The sequence below is a fragment of the Euprymna scolopes genome, chromosome 9 (assembly GCF_053919585.1).
Source record: "Euprymna scolopes isolate OS-2025 chromosome 9, ASM5391958v1, whole genome shotgun sequence".
Taxonomy (NCBI): domain Eukaryota; kingdom Metazoa; phylum Mollusca; class Cephalopoda; order Sepiida; family Sepiolidae; genus Euprymna; species Euprymna scolopes.
In genome coordinates, this window is record NC_136490.1 from 128,151,975 (window position 1) to 128,178,440 (window position 26,466).

At 33.5% G+C, this 26,466-nt stretch overlaps 1 pseudogene; it reads left to right on the top strand.

The window, feature by feature from the left end:
* Positions 1 to 15,403: 15,403 nt before the first annotated feature.
* LOC145285085 (5S ribosomal RNA) lies at positions 15,404 to 15,521 on the top strand (annotated as a pseudogene).
* Positions 15,522 to 26,466: the final 10,945 nt, after the last annotated feature.

Genomic DNA, 26,466 nt, shown 5'->3' on the forward strand with positions numbered 1-26,466 from the left:
CCTGCTTTCCCAACTGTACTGACATGCAGAAGTTCAAGTGCAATGTGAACAGACATCTTGCTGCTAAACTCCCTACATAGTACCCCTGCAACTTAGGTCCCTGAGAGTAGCCCCCTACATTAAAATGGCAACGTGTCTTGTTTGGGGTGAAAATGTAATTAAAAAAAAAATCGTATTATTTGGATGCATCAGGCTGCAAAGACTCGTTGCATAATGGATAAAATACTTATTAAAATTCAGTTGTAAGAGTTACTCTCCAGGAGGTTGAAGGTTCGATCTTCAGTGCGGGCGACACTCAAAATACAGTTTCTAATTAGTTATTTGTTATCTTCATGTTGTTGTTTCACCACATTTCGGCCAACTCATCCTCTGGCCTTCTTCAGGTGATTAACCATGATGGGATAGGAATGCTGAATCTCATAACTGTATCCCCAGTAATTAGTGCCTTCCATAGTCGTTGTTGTCTCCACGTTTTGGTCAACTAATCCTTTGGCCTGCTTTGGGTAGGATTGAAACCGCTATCTTCAGACAATGCTCACCTGGAACCGTAGAGATTCAAAGCCTCTACCCACTGCGCCACAAGCCCCGAATTACTTAGGGCTTCTATCCAGCCATGACTGACGAAATGAGAGCATGCTTCCCCTGTGAAATAAAGGGTTCTGTTTGAAATTCCATGCAGATTCCCAAGTTTGACAGAATAATTCCGAGAAGGTCAGAGGTTATATTAACCGAAATTTTGTGAGATAACACTGAACATGTGAAAAGCAGTTTTAAAAAATCCAAACGTGTTGCATTAGTTGCTAAAATCGAGTAACTCTTGTTTGTATTTTGAATTATACTATGGAGATATTTACGAATTACTAGCTAGACGCCCAACGTTGCCCGGTCGTACAATACGCTTAAACATGATATTTTAATTTATGCAGATTGTGTATGTATTATTACAGAATAAATGCTCTATTGAATATTATATATTATGAATAATAATTTGCCCGGTGGACTAATTTGCAAAAAAAATGTTTTTTGATAATGATGACATTGTCGTCCATAAAATTCCGTCTGTATTTGTTTATAATATCACGTCAGCTGATATTTGGGCTTGATGATGAATACCCTGGAAAAGTCACTTCCGATTAATATTTAGTTTTAAAGCATACAAACAAAGAAATGATTTGAAGCAATTTAAAATGGTACCTCTTTTTTTATTCATGGTTAATATAACTCGTTAATAAGAAAAAATTAAAATAAACTAGGGAGGTATACCCGAGCTTGAACATGGGATCATTCGAACTGTAGTCGAATGCTCTACCACTCAGCTATATCTCCAGATGTTAATAATTCAGTTTGTTTTGGGTTTTTTTAGATAAAACTCATCTGCTAAGATTTTATTATCTCCCTTGCCAGTGTAACATAAATTATTTTCCTACTAGCGGGAGTACCCGGCGTTGCCCGAGTGTTTGTTTCCGGGACGGGGGGGGGGGAGTTTTAAAAAATGTTATGGTAGGTAAGTAGGAAGGATCAAACCCGGAGTCATGAGTAAAAGTAGGAAAATAAAGTGTGAAAAAAAAACAAAAAACATCTGCAACGTTAACAGTTCGGCCACCAAGAAAAGTCCATTCCAGTTGTTTAGGAAAAAAAAACAAAAAAAAACGACTACGGTAGGTCGGCGCGAACGTGAAAATATAATGTGAATTGTCCAGCACGCTAACCACTACGCCACAGAGCACTGCAGCTTAGTTTAGTGATTTTAAATAACTTCACATGAAAGAACTACGAAGCCAAACCGGTGTTCTCTTCTCAACTGTTCCTTGTGAACGATCCCCAAACAGTGTTAAGTGGTGGCAGGGGGAGGAGGAATTTATTAGAGAGAAAATATTTTACCACTTCCATTGATCTTAACCGATTTTGGCCGTGACTTCTCAGCAGAAAAAGTATAGAAATCTAAGATTATCGAGGAATTTGAGAAATAATAAGCCTATAACACACCTCAGATATTGTTCTACCGTTTGTGCATATTATATTTGCATGAAATATCTTGATTTTTAATCCTATTAATGTCAAAACCAGACGGGAAAAAATGAGTTCATTTTATGTATATATATAGATAGATAAAAATTCTTCTTTTTATCTATAGGGAAAAAAAAAACGATTTTTAGAATGGGATTATTTTTCGATTTTCGATACTTATCGGATGAATTTCTGCACAAAACTTACCTAAGAACACTGCCAGACATATAAATTATCTTTGTGTGAAATTTGCAAAAGATAGGTTCAGCCGTTTCGGAACTCATGAGGAACTCTCTCTCTCTCTCTCTCACTCACTCACACACACACACACACACACAGTGATTTTATATGATAGTAGATTTGGTGTTTTTTTTCTGTTTGTACTAATGAAGGCTAAACAAGATAATGTGAGCTAGTGAATCTCTGTCTCATTTCAGGGTTTCTGATAAGGTGCAGAAACGTATCTGTAATTTAATTAGCCCCCCCCCCTCCTCCTCCCACCCTTTCATCTTTTCTCTTTCTCACAGACGTACTGTTGCTAGTCTCGGTCTCTACTCTAAATACTATTATGACATGTGTTCTTTACAATTGTCTGATCTATACCATGCTTCTTTTGTTCCAGCTTGTTTGACTCGTTGGTCTCTGTGGTCTTCATCAATTCGCTGTTTTCATGCCTCATTGTGATACAGTTCCCGATTCTAGTAGCTTCTTCGAAGAACTGTAGACTTGTGGAACTCTCTTCCTGCTTAACGTCTTGTTCCTACCTATGGGTTTGATTATTATTTTTTTTTTTTTTCATGATGAGATCAGTAGGCATCTGCTGTCTTTGCAATAATAATCTTTCAATTTTGTTAACTCCTTACATCAAGTGGCTTCACGTCGTATCAGGGGCGATTTCCATTGAAAAAAGAAGAAAAACCACAGGAGGATAGGGTTAATGGATTTGTCCGTAACATTACTCATGGAATAATTAAATAGACGAACTACAACTTCGTATATCCATCTTTTTATTATGTTTTTATTTCATGTATAATAGTATTCGGATCGAGAATTTAGTATGGAATCATAAAAAAAATCTTGGAATCGTCTCCTTACTAATATATATATATATATATATATATATATATATATATATATATATATGTGTGTGTGTGTGTGTGTGTGTGTGTGTGTGTGTGTGTGTGTGTATGTGTGTGTGTGTTTATTTAAACGTAATCGGTTTGTATATATCAATCGTAATGGAATAAAAAAAATCTTTCTCATAATTTTTTTTTATAATGAAAGCGATCTTTTTTATATAAATCTGGTAAATTTTAAGCTCAATGAATGCCATTTAATTGAGTTCCAGAGCATATATAGTGTAGTATAATAATCCTCAAATTTCCAAATATCAATTAGGAATATCCTTCTCAGTTACGAAGATAATCTTTGTAACTGAGACGGAACATCAGTGTGTGACGGTTACATGAACCATGTAAGTTGTCTAAAATCGTGTGTTCATAAGTATTTTTTAAAGTAAACGTCTGAAAAGTACGTGACTAAATATGCAGCAATAACATAATTTTGTAGACTTGTTAGTCGCAATAAGAAACAATATTGTAATGGATAACATTTGAAAAATAATAAATGACCACCTGAGAAAACTTGATATTTGGAACTTGGAGAATTATTATACTCATATATATATATATATATATATATATATATATATATATATATATTGTATTAAGCGATGCTATTTGTGTAAACAAATCGAGCTTAGGTATTCGGACGATGTCAAAATATCGTTAATTCACTGCCCGCACAGCAACTGCTGATTGGCGTAATGGTTCAAAGCCTTGACTGTCGTATGGGCGGTCGGGTTTCAATCCTGGCTTGAGGTAATTGCCTGTCTAACCGCACTGATGAGCTGTGATACAGCGAAACAGTACTGTATGTGGATGACTATCTCTCTCTCTCTCTCTATATATATATATATATATATATATATATATATATATATATGCATGCGTATTTTCTTTTTTTTATTTTTAATTCAATTTAGATTAACATCTCGTCTGTCGGCCTTTAAGTAAAACTGTTACAAGCCAGAGGCCATCATCTTGTTTATTTAAGGCATCAAGATTTGAAGAACACCGACCAGCATCTGCTTTTAAAAATAATAATAATGTCCAAGTGATTCATTTGTTTTTATTTTGTTTGTTTTTTCGTAGATTTTTTTATTTTATGTTATTACAACATTTCAAAGGAGTAGCTCATCTTTTTCTTTTGTGCAAATCCATGCAATGAATTGTACCTTTAAGGTAATCTGCTATTGAAAGATGAAGCATTGTATAAAAACAAAAACAAAAAAAAACAAGTAAATGAAATTAAGAATCAAAATGTTCTGACAAAAGATGTGTAACTATCTTAAGGGTACGTCACTATTATCTTTAGAGTGGGAAGGGGGGATATATAAAAATCACGTGATTACGTGAGTTTTTTTTATGGTAAATTTTTCCTATAACAAAATTACTAAACTAATTTCAGGGCAAAATGAATCTGTGGATGAAGCAGACAATTTGTGAATAAATAAGAAAATTTCCAAATAAAGATGCGTTCAAGGCTTTCTTTGATTAAAACATTGCGGAGAATGGATGTAAATATAATTATTTTAATAAAAAAGATTAAATGATTTATTGTGACAGTTTTTTTTTTATATATAATTAAAAGATGGTTATTTTTTTCTATTGAATTAATTTAGTTAATACTAAATTGGCTACAAATGAAGGCATTAGACCAGTTTTTATTACTTTATTGAATCAGTTTAGCAACTTCTAAGCCTTTTTTTTCTTTTTAAATATTTTATTGATGTTTTAAAAGATAAAAGTAATTTCACTATACTCCAATCTACAGGGCGATTGAAAAGTAAGCCCCTGTTTTAAAATACATAGAATTTATACATGAAATAAAATTTATAAAATTAATGAATATGAAAAGAAAGTATAATGTATGGACTTTTATTTAAAATTCAATATGGCTGCCTTCATTCGTCATCAGCTTTTTAAGTACAACAGGATTCCCATCAAGTGATTTCACAAAAACTCTTGTGGAATGATAGCCATAACTAGAGCTATGACAACAGCATATTCTTTTCATTGTTTTGACTCTCGAGTATATATACGACACGGTTAGACACAATTAATCAACCGAGGACCACATCACTCTACATAAAAACATATAAGATATCAATGGATATATTCCTGAGAATCAAAACAAGAAAAAGAATATGCTGTTGTCATAGCCCTAGTCATAACTTCATGTACTCATACTTAATTTCTTGGTTTGCTTGAGTAGACTTACTCTTTCAGCCAACTCCAGAGAAAAAAGTCACGGGACGTTAAGTCAGGATTTTTGGCCGGCCATTCGTGCAAACCGCAATAACCCATCCATTTGTCAGAGAATTGGGCATTCAGTAATTCATGAACAACAATAGCAAAGTGTAAAGGAGCTCCATCTTGTACAAAAATCAAATCTTTATTTTATCCTTTTTTTTTTTTTAATTTTTGTTTTTACAAGGGAGTCACCACTTGTCAAGGCCCGAAATCCACTCGAGGATAAGGATTACTGAATGTAAGGTGGTAGTCTAGTAACCTTTAATGGTGTAGATTGGGTAGAATTTAATTATTTAAAGGGACAAATGTCCTGAGTTATGTACCTTTGGTTTGAGAACTCTCCCCTTAAGGAGTCATGTTTCTTCCTTTCCGGTGTTAACTTAAGATAAAGACGTTGATAACCCGTTTCTAAGTGTGGACCTTCCTTTTTACTAATATCGACCGCCACATACTAATATCTAATTTAACATGTTTACACTGGATTTGAAGGCTACCATGTATCGGCCAGAAAGCAGGCCAGTGGAACAGTGTTCCACAGGCGGTCACTTCAAGGAAAGAAGCTTTGAAAATGGAATCTGCATTTAATACAGATACAGAGGGGGGGGGGAGACACCGTTGAAGAAGATTAACGCCAACCTTACGTAGCGAACTAAGTATTATGGTATCCGTTCGATACACAGTTATGGAATTATAGAAATTAGTATTCAATGCAAAAAATGAGCACAAAGCTAACCATATTCAACCATCAATTTGACACAAAGCATTCATTCAATTTTTGCCTGTTTTTAGCACGCTAACATGTTTAGTGATTTATATACTCACACTTATCTATCTTCCCTCTGCATGAGCACATAAACAAAAACTGCCATGCTCGGCACCCAGCAGCGTCCACTCAACATCAGGCAGACACCTACGTAGATAACAAGTGCATGGGTGCGAAAGTATTTTTTTATTATAATTAATTGAAAATATTTTTTTAATGTAAAAATAAAACCTATTTTTAATTTACCATGGGATTTCTGTAGCACACGTTAGTAATGATAATAATATAATTAGGTTAATATTAATTGGATTGCAAATAAAAGAAAATTAAATCTAAACAACATTCTTCTTGTTCATTTCTTAATTACACTTCGGAAAAAAGAGGCCAAATATAATTTTTAAAGGCCAAACTCCTTTTAAAAAAAGGCCAAATTTGCGAAATTTGGCTTTAAAATGACCAATCTAGAAACGCAGGAGAAGAAGATGAGAATGACTTCCTTTTGATATAGCCTCGTTTTCGAATATCATTATAATAATAGATGACCATTGTTGTAATGGTGTAAGAAAGGAACTCATAGTAATTCTGACGTACAGCAATTCTTCACAAAAGACAGCAAAGCATTATGTAAAATAGGGAACATTTGAAAGAAACAGGGCAAAACAAAAGAGAACATTGTCTGCCAAGAAATACTGGACTAAAGGAGTAAATTAAACATTGTCTCTTACAATATGATTTCATTATTTGTATTAAACTATGTAGCACAATATTACTAAGTATTAGTAGTTATTCATTTCTCATTTAGGTCAGTTCTATATTTAAAATACAATAGACACTGTTTTCATAGAAATGTTGATAAACATATTTCCTTGTGCTATTGGTTTTTCTATCCAAAAAACAAAACTATTTTTTTCTTTATCCAAAAATATATCAACTTTATCAAAACATTTGTTGATTAAATGTTTTTTTTATAAAAAGGAGTCACCACTGATCAAGGCCCAGAGGCCACTCGAGGATAAGGATTAAAGAGTGTACAGTAGTCAATGGGACAATATCGTAGTGATTGTTAGTAGTGGAAATTTGGTAAATTGGATTACTTAAGGGGATGGCCTATCAAGAACTTGTTTACATTGGACTTGAAGATGACTATATTATAGTCAGTTGGAAAGCAGAGAAACGGAAGAGAGTTCCACAGGCGTACAGTTCTAAGAAAGAAGCTTTGTTCATGGAATCTATGTTTAGGTTTAGGCACAGATAAAGAGTGGGGGTAATTATTGATAGTGGTTTCAGCTAGACGAATGTTTTTCGTGAAAGTTTAGTGAGGAGGGGTATAGATTGGAGCTCAGAGGAGCATTTGTCATGAAAATACCGATAAAGCAGAATCATGATCGCAACGTTTCTTCTGTGGGAAAAAGGTAGTACAGAAGAGAAAAGGGCATCTCCCACATGGCTATGAAGTCTCTATATTTCTTATTCTGCAGAATTTCTACGGATCTGGTGAGTAAAATATATTCTGCCAAAACGTATAAAGATAACTTTCATGTGGGGATTGAGAAAGAAAGAAAATATTAAGTCGACTTAACCTTAACGCTTTTGTTTGTTTTTGTTTTTTTATTTAAAAAAAATCTCTCTGGAGGTTAACATGCACTCGCTTATCTAATCAATATAGGTGTGGAAATCCAATATATCTTTCAGTTATATAAATAAGCATTTTAACGCAAGGTATATGATTAAACTTTTGCACGGAAAAAAATGGAAATGTTATAACCCGTTTACTTAGAAAAAGTTTTTTATGCCAGACTGATCTTTGAATATGGTCAAATTTGTGCTCATTTTTGCATTAAATACTAATCCCTATTTATCCTTATTAATCCCTATCTGTGCATTAAACGGATACCATAATACTTAGTTCGCTGCATCGTATTACTGCAAGGGTCCATGCAAAATTTTAGCCAGTTCAGCCGAGTAGTTTATGAGAAAAAGTGGAACAGACAAATTAAGAGAAATATATATATATACTGGCTGTACCCTGCCACGCGTTGCTGTGGCTCAATTTGGTGTAATGGAAAATTCTAATAAAAAGAGAAAATGCCTGTTTCTTATATTCTTAATATAGCAATCCACTCCAAAAAGTAAAAAAAAAAAAAGGCGAAAATGAAAAAAAAATGGTACTCTTGCAGAATTGGATCCTGATCCTCAAGATTACCGTCAATCATGGCTTGGGCTCGACCAACAATCAGTGGATAAAGCTGAACGTAGCAAAAATGTTGAAACACTGAATATTATTATTATTTTTTTTTTTCTGTATACAAAAATGTGAGTTAGTAATTAATATTTGAGTGATGGGGGGATACTATACACAGATTCGAAAAAGTTGTCCAAAAACAAATAAATGAAAGCAAAGGTAAGGTAAATTACGTTTCTACCTAACTAGATAATTGTTTAGTGTTTTTATGTAATCTAAAATGTTTAATCGGCTCGAAAAACAGAAATGGTTGCAGACTGTTGAATATGTTAAGTTTGGGAAAGTAAGTTGAAAACTAAAAACTATACAATACAGTGTCAAAAACCCACCGAATATGTTACCATGACATAGGCTGACATAATCGGTGGGTTTGTGACAGTATTTTGTATAGTTTTTTAGTTTTAACTCACTTTCTCAAACTTAACGTAATCAACAGTGTCCGCCATCATTTGTATCTTTCAAATACACCAATAAACACTGTTTTTTGAGCCGACTAAATGTTACATTAAATGAAAAGCGTTTGTATTACTAAACACAGATACAAAGAAGTTGTCAAAAAATAAATATATAACAAATAAATGTTATCAAAGGCAAGAAAAGTAAATTTTCTACTTAACTGGATAAGATTGTAGTGTTTTTATGTAATGTATAATGTTTAATCGATTCAAAAACATGCAGTGTTTATCGGTATATTTGAAAAATACAAATGGCGGCAGACTGTATCGAACACGTTAAGTTTGGGGAAATTTTGGGAAAATGAGTTTAAACTAAAAAACTATACAAAATACTGTTAGGAACTCACTCAATATATGTTACTGTGACGTAAGCTGACATATAATCTGTGGTTTTAAACTTTTGCTCGATACAGGTGACGACTTTTAAGAGTCCCTTTTAGTGATTACCTGGTTTGTGGATATTTGTACAACTAAATGGCTAATCTGCCCCAAAAATCCGGTATTATTTTACTTTAAGACCCGTCTCATGTTCGTATATAACGAAATATTTTATTATAGATTTTGGTGTACTAAAAACGAATCTGCAAACCGTTTCCGTCGCAAAAAGAAAGTTTTCATGATATGAAGAAATTACTTTTTCGAAAAGTGGGTGATAACTTTTCAATGTAAATTTAACTTAGAATGAGCACCCACTTTATGGCCACCTGAGAGAGGGGCATTTTTCGGTGTGTTTCTTGGCTAAAAAGTTTTTTGTTTGATTTCTTTTGCATGATAATAACCCCTGAACTCTGGGACTATTTTCCATTTCACAGCCCTAGCCTTCATTTATGCTACACACGAGCATAAATGAAGGCTGTTAAATATGCACTCACGTACCAAACTGCCTTGTCAAAAAACCTTTAAATGTTTAGTAACTTTTTCCTTTTATTCTTAAGAAAAACGTGCACCACACGTTGACGACGGGCCTTAATGGAAAATTTTATCAAAATTCCGGGATGCTATTTTTTTTTTTTTTAATAACATAAGAAATTAAGAATTAGACAAATTTATTTTAGGTAGGCTTTGCCAGGAAAGCATTTAAAAATAAAAAATTAAGATAAACAGATGGTGCTAGTGCACTTACCGATCCGCGCTATTTTTTAAATCATATTTCCAAGTTTAATTAAAGTTTTATGATATGCTTTTTTTATTCAATTGTTAGGTTAAAGTACAAAAAAAATATATATATATAATTTAAAAAATAGGGATTTTTTTTTTACCCATCTATTAATTAGTTAAATGTTGTAATTCGAAAGTCGTCAACGTGTGGTGCACGTGAAAGGCTCATTTCTACCGGAAATGAAATGGCGGACAGTCTCGCAGTTACGAAAAATATTTTATTTAATATATTTTTATAATTTGCGATCTTAACGATCTTAATTTATTTCAATAACATGCAAACATTCCTTGACTTTGCAGATAAATTTTCTGAAAATTTCAATTAAATTGGTAATGTAGAAATATGGTTCTATCGACTTTGAACGAACCAAGAATTACATTTATATATATATAGATATATACTTGTTATTATAATTATTTGTAATACCTACACACACTAGTGTTTCATCCTTTTGGGAATCATCAGTGCAGAGAGTTAGGATTACAGCTGGTCGGGAGATTCCAACCCGGCAACGAAGCCATTTATGACTCCATTAGCAAGGAACAAACCACACGGCCAACATTAACTGCGAGAAATACAGTTGACATGAAAATTTATATAAAGCGTAAATGTCTAGACAACGAGAGTGATCTTATGCTTAGAACATCATGATCTGCGCATGTGAGCTTAAGTGACCAACTTTAATTTCAACTTTAAAGTGCTCAACAGTAACAACTGAGTTTCCTAAAGGGGCTGACAGAATTATTACTATAATTATTTTTTAATACCTATAGACATTAGTGTTTCATCTTTTTGAATATATATATATATATATATATATATATATATGTATATATATGTATATATATATGTATATATATATATGTATATATATATGTATATATATATATGTATGTATATATATATATGTATGTATATATATATATATGTATGTATATATATATATATATACATATATATATATACATTTATATATATATATAAATAATGTTAAACATATCCGTGATCTGTTGTCACAACTTCTGCCACCATTTATTTACTTTCATTTCAGTTAAAAATTCTTAAACTGTGACATTTATTTTGACATTAGTTTTGCCAAATTAAAATAATAAATCTCTTTACTTTTTTTATTATTATTATTATTATTATTATTATTATTTAAAAAAGTGGTTCTAGGAGAGGAAGTTGCTGCAGAATGCCGGATTTGTGGTAAGACCTCAGAGTCAATTGCGTACCTTGCAGCAGGGTGTAGTGAACTGGCCCAGAGAGAGTACCGCAAAAGACACGATCGCATGGGGCTCCAGATATAGTGGGAGGTCTGTAAGAAGGTTGGGGTGAAGTGTGTTGGAAAGTGGTTTGAGGAGGTGCCTGATGAAGTAAGAACAAGTGAGGATGGAAATGTACAGGTATGGTGGGACAAAAGTGTCATAACGACCAACAATTAAAACATAATCGTCTGGATTTGGTCGTCAAATTGACAAGGTCTCAAAAAACTGGCATGACCTGGCATGGATGATAAGGTCCCAAAAATTTGGCAGTATCCTGGGACAAAAATGTGTGAGAGAAGGAGAACTAGAAGTGGAGCAATTATGCTCCATTGGCCTTGGAGATAAAGCATATACACGGGATTAAAACACAAATAGATCATAGTTGGTACACTAGGAGTAGTATCAAGTCGTCTGGAAGGACAATTGAAAAAACTACGAATCCCTGATGTTTTAGGCGGCCTTCAGACTTCTGCTATTGTAAGTACCACCAACATCCTTAGGAAAACCCTTGATCTTTGAAGCTCCTGGTTTGGAGCAAGGATTGAGGGAAATCCTCTGGAAATGAATCCCATCCCTTTCCAGAGAGACGTTGATAAACGAAATCAGAATTATTATTATTAACTCACTAGTAGTAGTCACACAGGTCATCATCAAAGTTTTCTTTTTGAGAACAACTTGTGTTCTTTCTCTCCTCGGGCTTTCCATCCGCCTTGACCCTCTTCACTTATTTGGTGTGATTCCAGTTTATGGTGACACAAAATAAGGGGAGGATGGTTTCTTACAATTATACTGTTTCAGTTTTCATGATTTCATGTGATGTTTCTTTGTGTTTTACATCTGTAACCGTTTCTGCGTGTCGAGTTTGTGTGTGTAGTTCATGTGTGGTGTTAGTATCCACATTCAAGGGGTTTCCTTAATATTTATGCAGTTTTCATTATTGTTATCCGTTCTATCTTCATCCCTCTGATTCCAATCTCTCCCATTCTTTTTCAAAGTTTTTCAGTATTGGTCCCAGCACTCCTATTAGAGGTGTTATATTGACTTTCTTCATTCTCCAGATCTCTTTGAGCTCTCTGGTTCCGTGTATTTTCTCTGCTTCCCCGTCTCCTTGATCTTCACTCTGTGGTTTGTGAAATGGCAAAATATACGATCTGTCAGGACTCTTCCTTCTAGTTAACTATTATAATATCCGGTCTTCTTGCTTGGATGGATTTATCTTTTTATTATTATGTACTCACTAGGAGTTCTCACACAAGCCATCATCAATGATTATTCACTGATAATAACCGATGGTGTTACCTGGAGTCTGGGTGACAACAAGTCTCCCTAGATTTACAGTACTTCGCTTTGCTTTTGATAAATTTTACAGATTTTTTTTTTTTGTAGTAGGTGAGGAAATCCAATATATTTTTCTGTTATATAAATAAGCATCTTAACCCTTCGTGGACTGAATGTTCAAAATTACATAGAAGACTAATGGGATCCACACGAATCCCATTCTTTGAGTTATATAAACACACTAGCAGGCCTACACGGCATTACTCGGGACCATATAAAACAATGAGAAAAATGAAGTTACTATTGAACATACCTATTTTTCTTAGGGTAGAGGAATTTTTGATGTCTATGTATCATTTGCTATCTCGAGCAAAGGAATGTTTTACCTTCCTTAGGACGGGTATTACACATGTATTAAATAATTGTACCTTCCCTAGGATATATAATTTACAGTACATATGTGAAACAATTTTATCTTTGCTAGGACGGGTAATGTAAAACACGTTTAAAATACTTTTACCTACCCTCGGATGGGTAATATAAATACATATATGAGACAATCTAACATACTCTTGACAGGTATTGTAGAACATGTATGAAATAATTTCTCTTCTTACCAAAGCCACCATAATTTTAAGAAAAATGAAATCATTTTTAGAAGATGGATCATTAGGATTTTCAAATTAATACATAAATACATTGTCTTGGTTAATGATCAGGCAACCCTTGCTTCACCATATATTTCAACATTACTGGGTTTCTTTCCTTCCGCACTATCGGCACTATAATTTTAAGAAAAATTATGTGATTTTTGGAAGATGTCTTAGCAGGATTTTCAAATTATATAAATACATATAGTATGAATTCAGGATTGCCAAACGTGTATTCTTCAGGCCTTTTGTGATTGAACCTTCTACTGTTTTTGTATACATTGTAAATTGTTTTCTTATGTGTAAGTAAGACATGAAAAAATATTGAAAAACGCCTTTTTCTAAAAGGATGCATTTCTTAATTAAACAAGTAAATTTTAAAGAAAGTTATTGAGTTGCGAACTAATAACATGAAACAATTTGATATATACGATGATATATAACATTGGGAAACACAAAGTTTTTAGAATTACAATAACACAAAATAGAAAGCATGACATACTGACGAAAATGCTATTAAAAATTTAAATGGGAGATTGTCGAAAAGACTATTTCAAACTTTGGCATGTTTAAAGTTCTGAATTTTTCCGAACCAACATGCCTGAAGACAGCCGAAGGACACCCAGACTGATATGTTGTATAAATAACACTCAAGATGAGAACAATAGTCCAACCAATGTAAGTAATATAAATATTCAACATATTTAATTCGGTTGTTTTCTGTTTTTTTTTTTTTGGGGGGGGGGGTCAGATTATTTAATGCCAAGTTCAGTAATTTGGAAAAAAAAAAACGCTTTTATGCTTCAAGTTGATTATATTTTCAAATATTTATTCATGATAATTAGTTTGGTTATTTTGTAGATTTAAAAAAATGTTGGTTTTGTTTTCTGGACTTGCAGAACATGACTAACTTTTACAAAGGGAATAGGTAAAAAAGAGCAAACATTAATGTTTGGTACACTTAAGCCAGGAAGCCGATATCTTCAGACAGCCTGATCTGGTAGCACCAGGTGACATAACATAATAATAAAAAAATTCTGTTTCAAACTGAAGTATAATAGACTGACGACCAAAGCCTTTCATATAGTTACAAAGTCGCATCTAAAGATTGATAACGTTTGCATCCTTTATGCAAAGTTCATCCTGGTGCAAAACGTACGGAATCCTCAGTAGATTCTCCATAAAATGGTGGAAATGAAAAATGTTATTCAAGACTTATTTGGGAGTTTCCCAATCGCAAATGATATTTTCTTTTCTGTTTCTTCGAGATTTTCCCTGATAATTGCTATTGCTGATTATAAACTAGGGACTTTTTTTTAGATTCCGTTGCCTTCAAATATCTCATATTTTGAAGCCAGCGAAACTATATACGCATTCATGATATTGATAAAACATGTCCGTTAGGGGAAAACTTTGGCGTGTAAATGAAGCGCAAATACATGGGAACTTTTGCTTATCTAATGGCTGCTTAAGCGCTAAACGTGTCGCAGATATCAGCAATCATGGTTCTTACCAAATCCCTTAATTGCATTCTTTGCTATTCGTGATTTCCTTCGCTAATTACATGCAACGATTTGTGGTCCTTTCTGAATCGCTATTACTTCTCCTAGATAGGTTGCTCTTCCAAGGCTTGAAAATCTATTCTATCCTACTGTTTTATCCATAGTGCAAGAAGGGGGTTATTGGGTAAACTGATATATATGATTTAAGTGAACAACAGCAGTCACCATTTCACCATTTCCTAATCTATGCGAAATAAAAAAAAAATTTTTTAAATTGTTATAATGGTAAGAATGTTCACTAATGGGCTGGGAGACTCAGTAGAGTGACACTTTAGACTTTAAAAAAACATTGCATTTGATGCCCCCTTACCAAACACTTGGCATTATAAGCAAAGGATCAAGAGCAAGTGGAGTAATCCTGAGAATGGAATGACACCTTATCTTACAGCTTAATATAACAGCGAATCAAAAGGGAACCCTCAGGTCGCCCTCGGCTACAGTCGGCCGCTTGGCTTTTTGATTTATGCACAACACGTTTTATTTCATTACTGTTCAGTTTAAAAGCTAAACAAAGATTAGACAATCATATTGAGACATAAATTAAAAATTAAAATATTGAGTTGTGTATATGTTCTATACCTCTTTAATGTGGACTCTGTATCTATCTCGATCCATATAAAGTTAGATATGTTTATATAAGTTTAGGTATACGGCATAATCATGTTTGACACACCGGTTCCCATCAGATCACCGAAGTTAAGCAATAATGAACCTGGCCAGTACCAGATGGGTGACCATTTGTGGCTTCCAGGTGTTGTATGTACTCTCCGCTTATCTCGACATTGTTTCCAGTCGTCCTGGACTTCTCTTTGCCGCTGGACTCAAGCAGCGCCGATTCAGGAGAGGTGTGGGTGGAGATTGCGCAACCCTTGCCACACAATTACATGCGCAACTGCCCTTACAGGGGGGATCCTTTGTTTTTTGAGACTGAACGGAGGCATCTCTGCATTTCTCTAGGCATACAGGATTCACTCCTAAACCAGGAAACTTGATTATTCTAGGGTAAGCTATCTATTTCATTTCAGGAATAATGGACCTATTCTAAGACAATAAATATAGTCCAACGCATTTGCCCACTCACTCGTATCGCTTATACATACGAGACGAGGTTCTGCTCTTGACACTCAGTCCGGCAGAAACCGGATCATTTCAGTGGACATTTATTTGTCAAGCCGAAGCATTTGTTCTGCGTAGTTCTATGTGCTCCACCTTCCCAGGCCTTGCATCCTATCGTTCAGGTTGAGTAAATTTATTGCTTACTGCCTGAGGTGTCCTAATCGGGGAATGCCGACAGAGCACAGGCAGTTTTTAATGGGCCAGAGTAAGCCTCTTTTAAGAGTGCTGTCTTTACTCTACACACCTTTCATACCTTGTGTCACATCTTCCTGCAGTGGGAAGAAGATAAATACAATTCATAGCAGTTATTTGTTAATCATACTACTGCGTTTGTCTTGATTATTACCGACCTGTAGAGCTACAACACTGGCGACGAGGGATTTAAAACTTACACTGCTGCAACACTGATCATTATGAATTTTTAAACACAGCTGCCCAGTATAAGTGATTCAAATGTGGGATATATTTTGTTTCATGAGAAGGGGGTAAAAAGGGTGGAACTCCCTTGTGAAAATTCAGATACAACGAATTTTTGAGAAATTTGTAAAATAAATTAATACTTATTGTTAAAATACATCAATAAATATTTCCTAGATTTCAGTTTCTTTAAAGTATTTAAAAGGATTTTAGGAGACATAATGAGAACAGCCTCTCATTTGAATAATTAAATATTTAAAATTTGTATTAGATTTGATCCATAATCAGTAGACATCAATTAAGCAGCATTCTTTAAATTTAAATTTCTTAAGATAACTTAAGCATTAACGTTTAGACGTTTGTTAGAATCGAAATCATATAATGGAATTTTATCAAAATTGAATACTAAACATGTTTTGTCTTATATCTTGATTTTAATCTTTATAAGCAAACATACAATAATTAAGGCAAAGCTTCACATACGTTTTTACGAGGGGCGTGCAATAAGTAATGCCCCTGACCCACTTCCAGTTGTCTGATCTAGCTGAAATTTTGCATGTGCAATGATTTATATCTCTACGGGTTATGTGGCAAATTACAGCTCTGAACTAATTGTGGTTTCTGTTTTACAGTTGTTTGAACTGAATCGTGTGAAATGGAGCCTGTTGAATGTCGAGCAGTGATCCAGTTTTTATATTTGAAAGGCCGCACGCCACAGGAGACTTTTGATGAAATGAAAGAAACTTATGGTGATAATGCCCCATCATATGACCTTGTAAAACGCTGGCATTGTGAATTCAAACATGGCTGGAAGTCTGTGGAAACAGCTCCCAGACCTAGTCGCCCCCTTCTGATATTGATGAGGTATCTGTCTGTCAAGTTGAGGCTGCCATTTTGGAAGATCGGCACATTACTATTCACCAAATAGCCCAAGATGTCAAGATTAGTACAAGGTCTGTGGAAACTATCATTCCTGACCATTTGCATATGCATAAGGTGTCTGCCAGATAGATTCCCAGGTTGCGCACACCATTCCAGAAGTGAGAATGCGTTGAGTGCTCGAGGATGAATTTGGAGATGTGCCAAGAAGATGAGTCCAAGTTTTTCAAAAGACTGATTACACAGGATGAAACCTGGGTTCATCACTATGATCCAGAGACCAAAGCCCAGTCAATTCAGTGGAAGCACTTGGACTCACCACCTCCAAAGAAGGCAAGGGTGCAGCCCTCCACTGGTAAGGTCATGCTCACAGTCTTCTGGATGGAGTAGTGATGACAGATTTCCTAGCAAAGGATACCACAATTACAGGAGCCTATTATGCTTCACTTTTGAGGAAATTAAGGGAAGTTATCAAAATCAAGAGGCGGGGCAAGATCAGCAAAGGTATCCTCCTCCTGCAGGACAACGCTCTGGTCCACAACTCCCATGTCACCAGATCAGAAGCACGGGCGTGTGGTTATGAAATCCTTTCCAATCCTCCCTACTTTCCTGACCTTGCACCCTCTGACTTTCACCTCTTCCCAACCATGAAGTTGTTATTGAAAGGAAAGCGTTTCCCAGATGATGCAGCCTTGATTTCTGAAGTCATATCGTGGGTGGAGGACCAATGTAGGGTGTTCTACAAAAACAGTCTCCAGAACTGCATCAAACGATGGGAGAAATGCATAACTCTGGATGATTCCTATGTAGAGAAAGACTAATAACTGTGCCAAGGTTCGTTGCTCTATTGGTATGAGAAGTGGATCGGGCATTACTTATTGCACCCCCTCGTAGCCTCATTAAATTAAACTAAATTAAATTAAATAAAGAACACATTACCATCCCTTAAATGCAGCAGCCGTATTAAAAAATTAATAATCATCAATTAAGTAGATTAGGTGGGAATCCTGTAGATATAAATGTTTGCACACACGCACATATAAATGACAAAAAGTCTATCTTCCAAGTTTCAAGATGTTTTCCATCTTACCATTTATTTCTTTCAACATGTCAAAATGTTCAATTCTTAACAATACCTGTTTTTCATAGCGCAGAATTATTCATGGAATTATTATGTCAAAAATTAATTTAAAAATTTACATAGTTACAGGAATGATTTTTCGCTACGAAACAGATGTTGTTAAGAATTGAACATTTTAACATGCTGAAAGAAATATACGGAAACGTCTTGAAATTTGGAATATAGACTTTTGTCATTTTTTTGTATATGCTCTGTAGTTACATTGAGCTTAATGAATTAAAGGATTGGTATGAATAAAAGGTGAAAGATAATTGAATAAGCATATTTTCCCTATAAAAGAGAAACTACATTTTATATATAATGTAGTTTTCCATAAATGTTTATTTTTTTATTTTGATATTCTATTTTTTCTCAAATGTGTTACCATTACTTAAGACCTTGAAAACTCTTCATTCTGTAGAGATTTACAATTGATGCAAAAGACATAAATCTCTTTAATAATCTTTCTGTCTCTTTTTTTTTATTTCAAAATTATCTCCCCTTTTTTTTCATTTCTCATTAAACCTTGATTTTAATACATCATCCTTCTTTCTCTATCAATAGACTTTCTAAAAGAGTTGTGCTGTAAGCAGCTATACAGAAGAATATGAAACGATATGTGCATATATGTAATCGTTTTGAACTGTGATCATTTATAGAAATGCACCCATCAAATAGATCAAAATGCATACCGCCCCTCTGTGTCTACATAAATACCCATTATATAAAATATTTATCTACATATATTAAGTCATTATGTTTATTATGTTTGTGAATGAGCAGTTCTCTCAGTTTTTGATCTGATATCTTTGAAACCCTTACACAAATATGAAATATAATATGAATTTGAAAGTAAGTGTTTTTTTTTTTCATTTTCTTATAAATTACATAAAGTCATTATTCAATCTTCAATTTCTTATGACTGAAGATATTTAGTGGCCAAGAAAAATATGATTCCATTCATCACAGATAATTCCAGCAATATTCCTTAAGATAGATAATAAATTACTTTTGACGGAAAAATGCATCAGCAGGAGGTGATAAAAGTAAGCAAATATATATATATATATACTAGCAAAAGTACCTGTCGTTGCCTGGGTTTAAAAACAGACTACAGAAAATGGACTCTGATTTATGAAAGTAGGATAGGTTATGAAAAGGAAGGGTTGTAAAGAGATAGCTTCGAATTTGGGGGTATCAAAACCAAAGCAAAATATGATGAAAGTAAAAATAAAATAGATAAACCCCATAATTTATTATACCATACCTGTTCACACTGAAACACTTATCACAATATTCTGTGGATCTATATTAAAAAACCTTGTTAAACTTTGTGACATATTTCCATTCTATGGGGGTCAGGCGCGAACGAACACCCAATAATTTTATTATACCATATTTCTTCAAGCTGAAACATTATTATCAAAGTATACTTACGCAGATAGATATGAAAAGTTTTTATTAAAGTTTGTGCCTATTTCCATTCTATGGACGCCAGGCGCGAATGCAGACCCCACAATTTTATTATATTATCCCTATTTAAGTTAAAACATATTATCAAAGTATTCTCATGTGCATCTATATCAAAAACACTTGTAAACGTTTTTTTTTTTAATTTTTAAATTTCTAATTTCCATACTTTGTGGACCAGGTGCGAACGCAGACTCCACAATTTTAATGAACCACCGTTCTGCCAGATCAAACATACCCATTCCTGTGTCTTGATACATCTTCTATCATTATATGTAATCAGTTTTTTAAAATAGTCAACCATATAGGAGCCTATTCGTGACCAGACACACACACAGACATTCAGCCTTATATTATATATATATATATATATATATATATATATATATATATATATATATATATAACTACTTCATTTACTCATATAAAATTAATATGCGAAAGTATAGATTTATGCGTAAACTTTAAGTATTTACTTCAAAAGTGCTCAATACGTAGGTAGAGCTAGTTAGTAATTTATAAAATATATATGGCGATTAAGCTATTTCCATTCTATGGACGCCAGGCGCGAATGCAGACCCCACAATTTTATTATATTATCCCTATTTAAGTTAAAACATACTTATCAAAGTATTCTTATGTGCATCTATATCAAAAATACTTGTAAACATTTTTTTTTTTAATTTTTAAATTTCTAATTTCCATACTTTGTGGACCAGGCACGAAGGCATTAATTAAGCTTAATCGCCATATATATTTTATAAATTACTAACTAATATATATATATATATATATATATATATATATATATATATATATATATATATATATATATATATTATACCAAGTTAAAGGTATTCAAGAGGGTAAACTCGAGAATTAAAATGAAGTTATTAAGTATGCTCAATAAAAAGAGCAAAATATATTTTTATTTATATGGGCAAATATTAGATAGTCGCTACACTGAGCATGCTAATGTTTCAGACAGTTGGTTATTAAGGACCAAAAGTCTTTGTTAGGTGACGTAATTTCCTTCTTGATGTTTTTTTTTACGACTGACAGAACTCGTACTTTCACATTCTTCCTCCCAGACCCTTCTTCATAGATGATTTCAAATATGTTCACCCCTTCCCATTTCTTATGACAATGTAATCGCACTAACTCTTTTTTCTTATTCCGTTTTTCTGTTCTTTCTTTTTCATTTTATTTTTATTGTTAATTTTAATTTTATTTTTATTTCTCCTTTTTATTTTTATTTATTCTGCTAAGTTTTGGCGTCCTTTCCCCCTTACACTTTCTTTGTCTGGAGTCTAAAAATGTCATTTAACCTCCATGCCTCCCTTTTCAATTTAACGTTTAATTTTTATTAAAATATATCTCAGTTCTCCCATTTGAGAACCAGACGCTTTCAGTAGGACACAAACTATTATATTGCCTGTCGAGGACTTTTGGTCCTTACCTACTAATTGTCTGAAACATCAGTATGTTCAGTGTAGTGACTAATATTTGTTTATATAGATAAAACTATTATATATTAGCAGGGAGAGCCGATGTTGCCCTGGATTGAATGATGATCAACGAATATTTCACACTCCTATATTTTTATTGTCATCAAAAGAAGATGCTGTAACTTAGTCCAGTGTTATTCCACATTGCACTCTAGAAAATCTATCGTTTCTTTTATAAAATTATTGTATATAAACTTCTTTCCAGTTAACGAAGTTTGATGAAGAGTCCACGTGATGTTGTTAACTGCAGGGTTTTTATGAAGTCGGATAGGAATGTGTGATCCCGCATTTTGAAAATCTGGGTAGTTTCTTTTTGTTTATATCCGTTAGAAGCGCTGAGTGAAATTTGAAGAATGAAATACGTATTGAATACGTTTGAAGCCAAAACTGCAACCCGAATTTTTTTTATAAAATAAACAAGTGTTTATTTTTTAAGAACTATATATTTTGGAGTAAAACGCCTTTGTCAATCTTATTTTTTCTCTCTCTCTCTCTCTCTCTCTTTTCACTCGTTTATTTTATAAAAAAATTCGCATTGCAGTTTTGGCTTCAAACGTATTCAATACATATTTTAATCTTCAAATTTCATTCAGCGCTTCTAACGGATATAAACAAAAAAACTACCCAGATTTTCAAACCGTGCGACCACGCGTTCCTATCCGACTTCATAAAAACCCCACAGTTAATATCACGTGGACTCTTCATCGAACTTTCTTCCACTCGACATCATGGCGAAGAAAAAGGGAGAAAAAAAAAGATTGACAAAGGAGATTTATTCTGAAATATATTTCTTAAAAAATGAACACTCGTTTATTTTATAAAAAATTTCGCGTTGCAGTTTTGGCTTCAAACGTATTCAATACGTATTTTAATCTTCAAATTTCACCCAGCGCTTCTAATGGATATAAACAAAAAAAACTACCCATATATGTATATATATACACTTTAAGTCATTCTATTACGCTTAAGTGTGAAATAGTATTCTAAGAATTCTGTTACACTTAAGTATGATATAGTATTGTCGTTATTCTGTTACACTTAAGTGTGAAATGGTGTTTTCGTCATTCTGTCATGCTTAAGCACATCCTTAGATCATTCATAGGAATTTTTTGCTGACGACACTACCATCTACGGCAGCACATCAAAGGCCAAATGACCAAGTTCACTCTGATTCTCTCATCTCTGATCTTGAGCATGTGGTACAATGAGGAAAGGAGTGTCTGGTTACTTTTAATGCATCTAAAACCAAGCTTCTATCTTTGCATCATCAACGTTTTGATCCCCATCTGGCATCAATTGAAATGAATGGCTCTCGTCTTGAGGAAGCTTCATGTTTTGACAAGCTTTTGGGCTTGACATTTACTCCTGATCTAAAATGGAATATGTATATCAAATCCATTGCCGAGATAACTGGAAAAATGATGGGATCCTTCTATCGACCTAGTAGATATCTCATTTCTGATGCAATTCTCTATCTATATAAGAGCCAGGTACGTCCAAGGATGAAGTATTGCTGTCACATCTGGACAGGAGCTGCTAGGAAGATCTAATCCTGCCTTGACAGAGTTCAGAATAGAGTTTGTAGCCTAGAGGGGGATGCCCTTTTCTCTTCTCTGCAATCTCTTTCTTACAGAAGAGACGTTGCGAGCTTATCTCTGCCTTATTGTTATTTCATGGCAAGTGCTCGTTTGAGCTCCAATCTATTCCCCCCCCCTATCGCAAACATTCACAAGAAACACTCGTTTGGCTGTAAACACTATCAATAATTTTCCCCACTCTTTATCTGTGCTCAGACCTAAACATAGATTCCATAAACAAAGCTTCTTTCTAAGAACTGCACACCTGTGGAACTCTCTTCCGTTTACCTACTTTCCAGCTGACTGCAATATGGCAATCTGCAAGTCCAATGTAAACAAGTTCTTGATGAGCCGTTCCCCTTACGTAATCCAATTTACCAAATTTACACTTCTAACGATTACTATGATATTGTCTTTTTGACTAATGTACACTCGTTAACCTTATCCTCGATTGGCCCCTTGGCTTTGATAAGTGGTGATTGCTTTGTAGAAAAATAATTAACCGTGAAATATTGTTTTCGTCATTCTGTTACGCTTACGTATGAAATAGTGTTTTCGTCATTCTATCACACTTAAGTGTGAAATACTGGTTTCGTCTTTCTGTTATGCTTAAGTTTGAAATAGTGTTTTCGTCATTCTGTCAAACAAGTGGAAATAGTATTTTCGTTATTCTGTTACGCTTATGTGTGAAATAGTACTGTCGTCATTCTTTTATGCTTAAGTATGATATTGTATTGTTTACATTCTTTTACGTTTAAATGTGAAATAGTTTCGGCCGTTTTCTTACGCTTAAGTGTAAAATAGTGTTTTCGTCATTCTGCTTCGCTTAAGTGTGAAATATTATTGTCGTCATTCTGTTACGCTTTAGTGCGAAATAATGTTTCTGTCATTCTGTTCCACTTAAGTGTGAAATTGTATTTTTGTCATTCTGTACGCTTAAGTGTGAAATAGTATTTTCATGCTTACGTTGAAATAGAATTTTCATCTATCTCTTCTGCTCAAGTTTGAAACTGCCTTCTGATCATTTGTTTCTGCAAGTTTATAAGTTCTGTCTGTCCGTTAGATTAAAATCTCATTGTAAACCATTTAAATCGCTAAACCGATGGATTTAGTAGATGCATCTTCAGAACAATCCTGTTCGTTTCGAAACCATGTGACAGCAAATAGAATAAATCAACACAAGTGCGATGAAAAGAAAAAAAAAAAGAAAAAGAAAAGGTATTTTTTTTAATTTTTTTTTTTTTTTTGCGTTCTTTGAATTCCATCGTCGTATATTAATTGGATGATTATCTAATGGGCAAGTTTGTTACTTTAGTGGATTAACATAAAACATTCGCTTGTCACAAACGATTACAAACAATTACACCCACCAAAGAAATCCAAATGTATGCCATCATCTGAACAAAAAATCATCTCTCTCTATCTCTGTGATTTCACAAAAGATATATAAGATGGAGAATTAATATATATTTAAAACGACAAATATATATTTTATATATATATATAAATACATAAATGTCCCCTGTCGGTATGCGGAATGCCAAACCACTGTTAACTTTTAGTTTAGACACTTGAAACTTGATATATCTGGAATTTGATCCTATGGAACAAACTCGATTTTGTTTTAAATAGAATAAAGCTAAAATACTTGCTAAAAATATCAAAATTGAAAAAAAAAAATGGAAATTGGCATGTTATTTCTAGGTATGCACGAATATACATTTATACGCTAAATTAGTTAATTCTTAAAGCTTTCCTATCCATCTGTAGTTAGTTCAGACTAGCGAATGAAGCTGAACTATTAAATATTTTGGTTTCTATTCTAGTTGATGGCACCCAAGCGAAATTCTATTTTTAACTTTTGAAATCACTACTACATATTGAGTATAATGTAATACTAAATAGAAAATTGTCTATTCAATATTAATTATAAAATTTGCACGAATTAAAATATCTTGTTCACGTGTATTTTACAACCAATTCAATTCAGATGTTGTAGCATAAGCACTGTCATGCATTGAGAGTTTTTGATTATTATGCAAATCGAAAAATCTTGCGAGAACTTGGCGCTTACTAAGTAATTTACTCCCAGCTATGCATTCGAATGATTGACCAATAAACAACGTTCGTTAGATGCATCATGTTTACGACTGGCAAATTCAGTCTTTTTCTGAAATGAAAAATAGCATATTTCTAATGTTTTGATGGTGACAAAAAAATAGAAAGGTCATGTACCGTAAAGTGGCACTTATTTTTGAAGTTATGAAATTTCTAACTCTCACCCCACCAAAGTATTAGATATACTTCAAAAATCATCCATGTAAAATTTTAATAGAATCAAATAAGATTTAGAGGTAGCTGAAAAAGTCAAAGCTAGTTTCAAACCAAATTTTCACCATTGTGATTCCGGGGTTGGTCAATTATTTCTTCTTGCTTCCAAAAATTCTATTTTTGGAGTTATCAAGCTATCATTAAACATTGAGATAAAATTACAGAAAATCCTATGAATATTACGTATATTCATAGGAATAACAATAGAGGGTAAAACTAGTGAACTTATACAGTATATGTTTTTATATACATTTCATTAGCACCCTAATAGCAGGCCATCCGGTCATAAAATACACTTGACTTGTGTGCATGATTTAAAAAATTTTTTTTTTTTTTTAATATTAACAATCATGTTTATACTTACGGACACTAGTGCCTCATGCTTCATCAGTTTAGGAAGTGATAATTACGACAAGTTGGGAAATTCGAGCCCAGTTATAAAGTTACCCCAAACTTTATAGGATGGTGTTCTACCGCTAGACACCTAGAAATTAAAACAGGAATTGAGGAAAATTAGGTAAACATAGTGTGCACAAACAGTTAGAGAGTATTCAAAAATATTTAGTAAGCCGGAATGTTGCATATAAATATATAAAGATAGATAAATAGGTGGGGATTTTGCCAATATTGCCCACGAACTTGCTGATTTTAATACTCTAATTTTTAATCGATTTCTCATCGATTTTATACATTTTAACGTAGCATCACGTAACGCGGTTTAATGTATACTTTACTTTTCACTTTTCAATTTCCATTTTCGCTCGTTCTCACTTTTACATCCCCAACACCTGAAGATGATCCGTGGACGAATCGAAAGCGCTCGTGACAGTAACAATTATGGAACCTTCATCAATATTTTCAATTTTGATATATAAAAGAAAATCATGAGGAAAATCGAAAAAATAAAAAATAAAAAGAATCATAAAGTTGCATTTAATAATGTTAGCTTGTGTGTGTGTGTGTGTGTGTGTGTGTGTGTGTGTGTGTGTGTGTGTGTGTGTGTGTGTGTGTGTGTGTGTGTGTGTGTGTGTGTGTGTGTGTGAAGTTAGGTATCTTTTATACATTTCTATCTATACGGTTCCTTCCTTAGCTGTTCATTATTTTTTAACACAGCTGCTACGTCTAAGGGGTTGTAATGTGGGCTATATTTAGTTTCATTTAGTTTTATGCAAAGAGAATAAAAACGGATGAATGCCTTTCATGAATATTTACATATCTTCGATTTTTGTGAAATCTTAAGATGCATTGCCAATGTTCTAGAGTTTTTTTGGGTTTTTTTTGTCAGGTAGT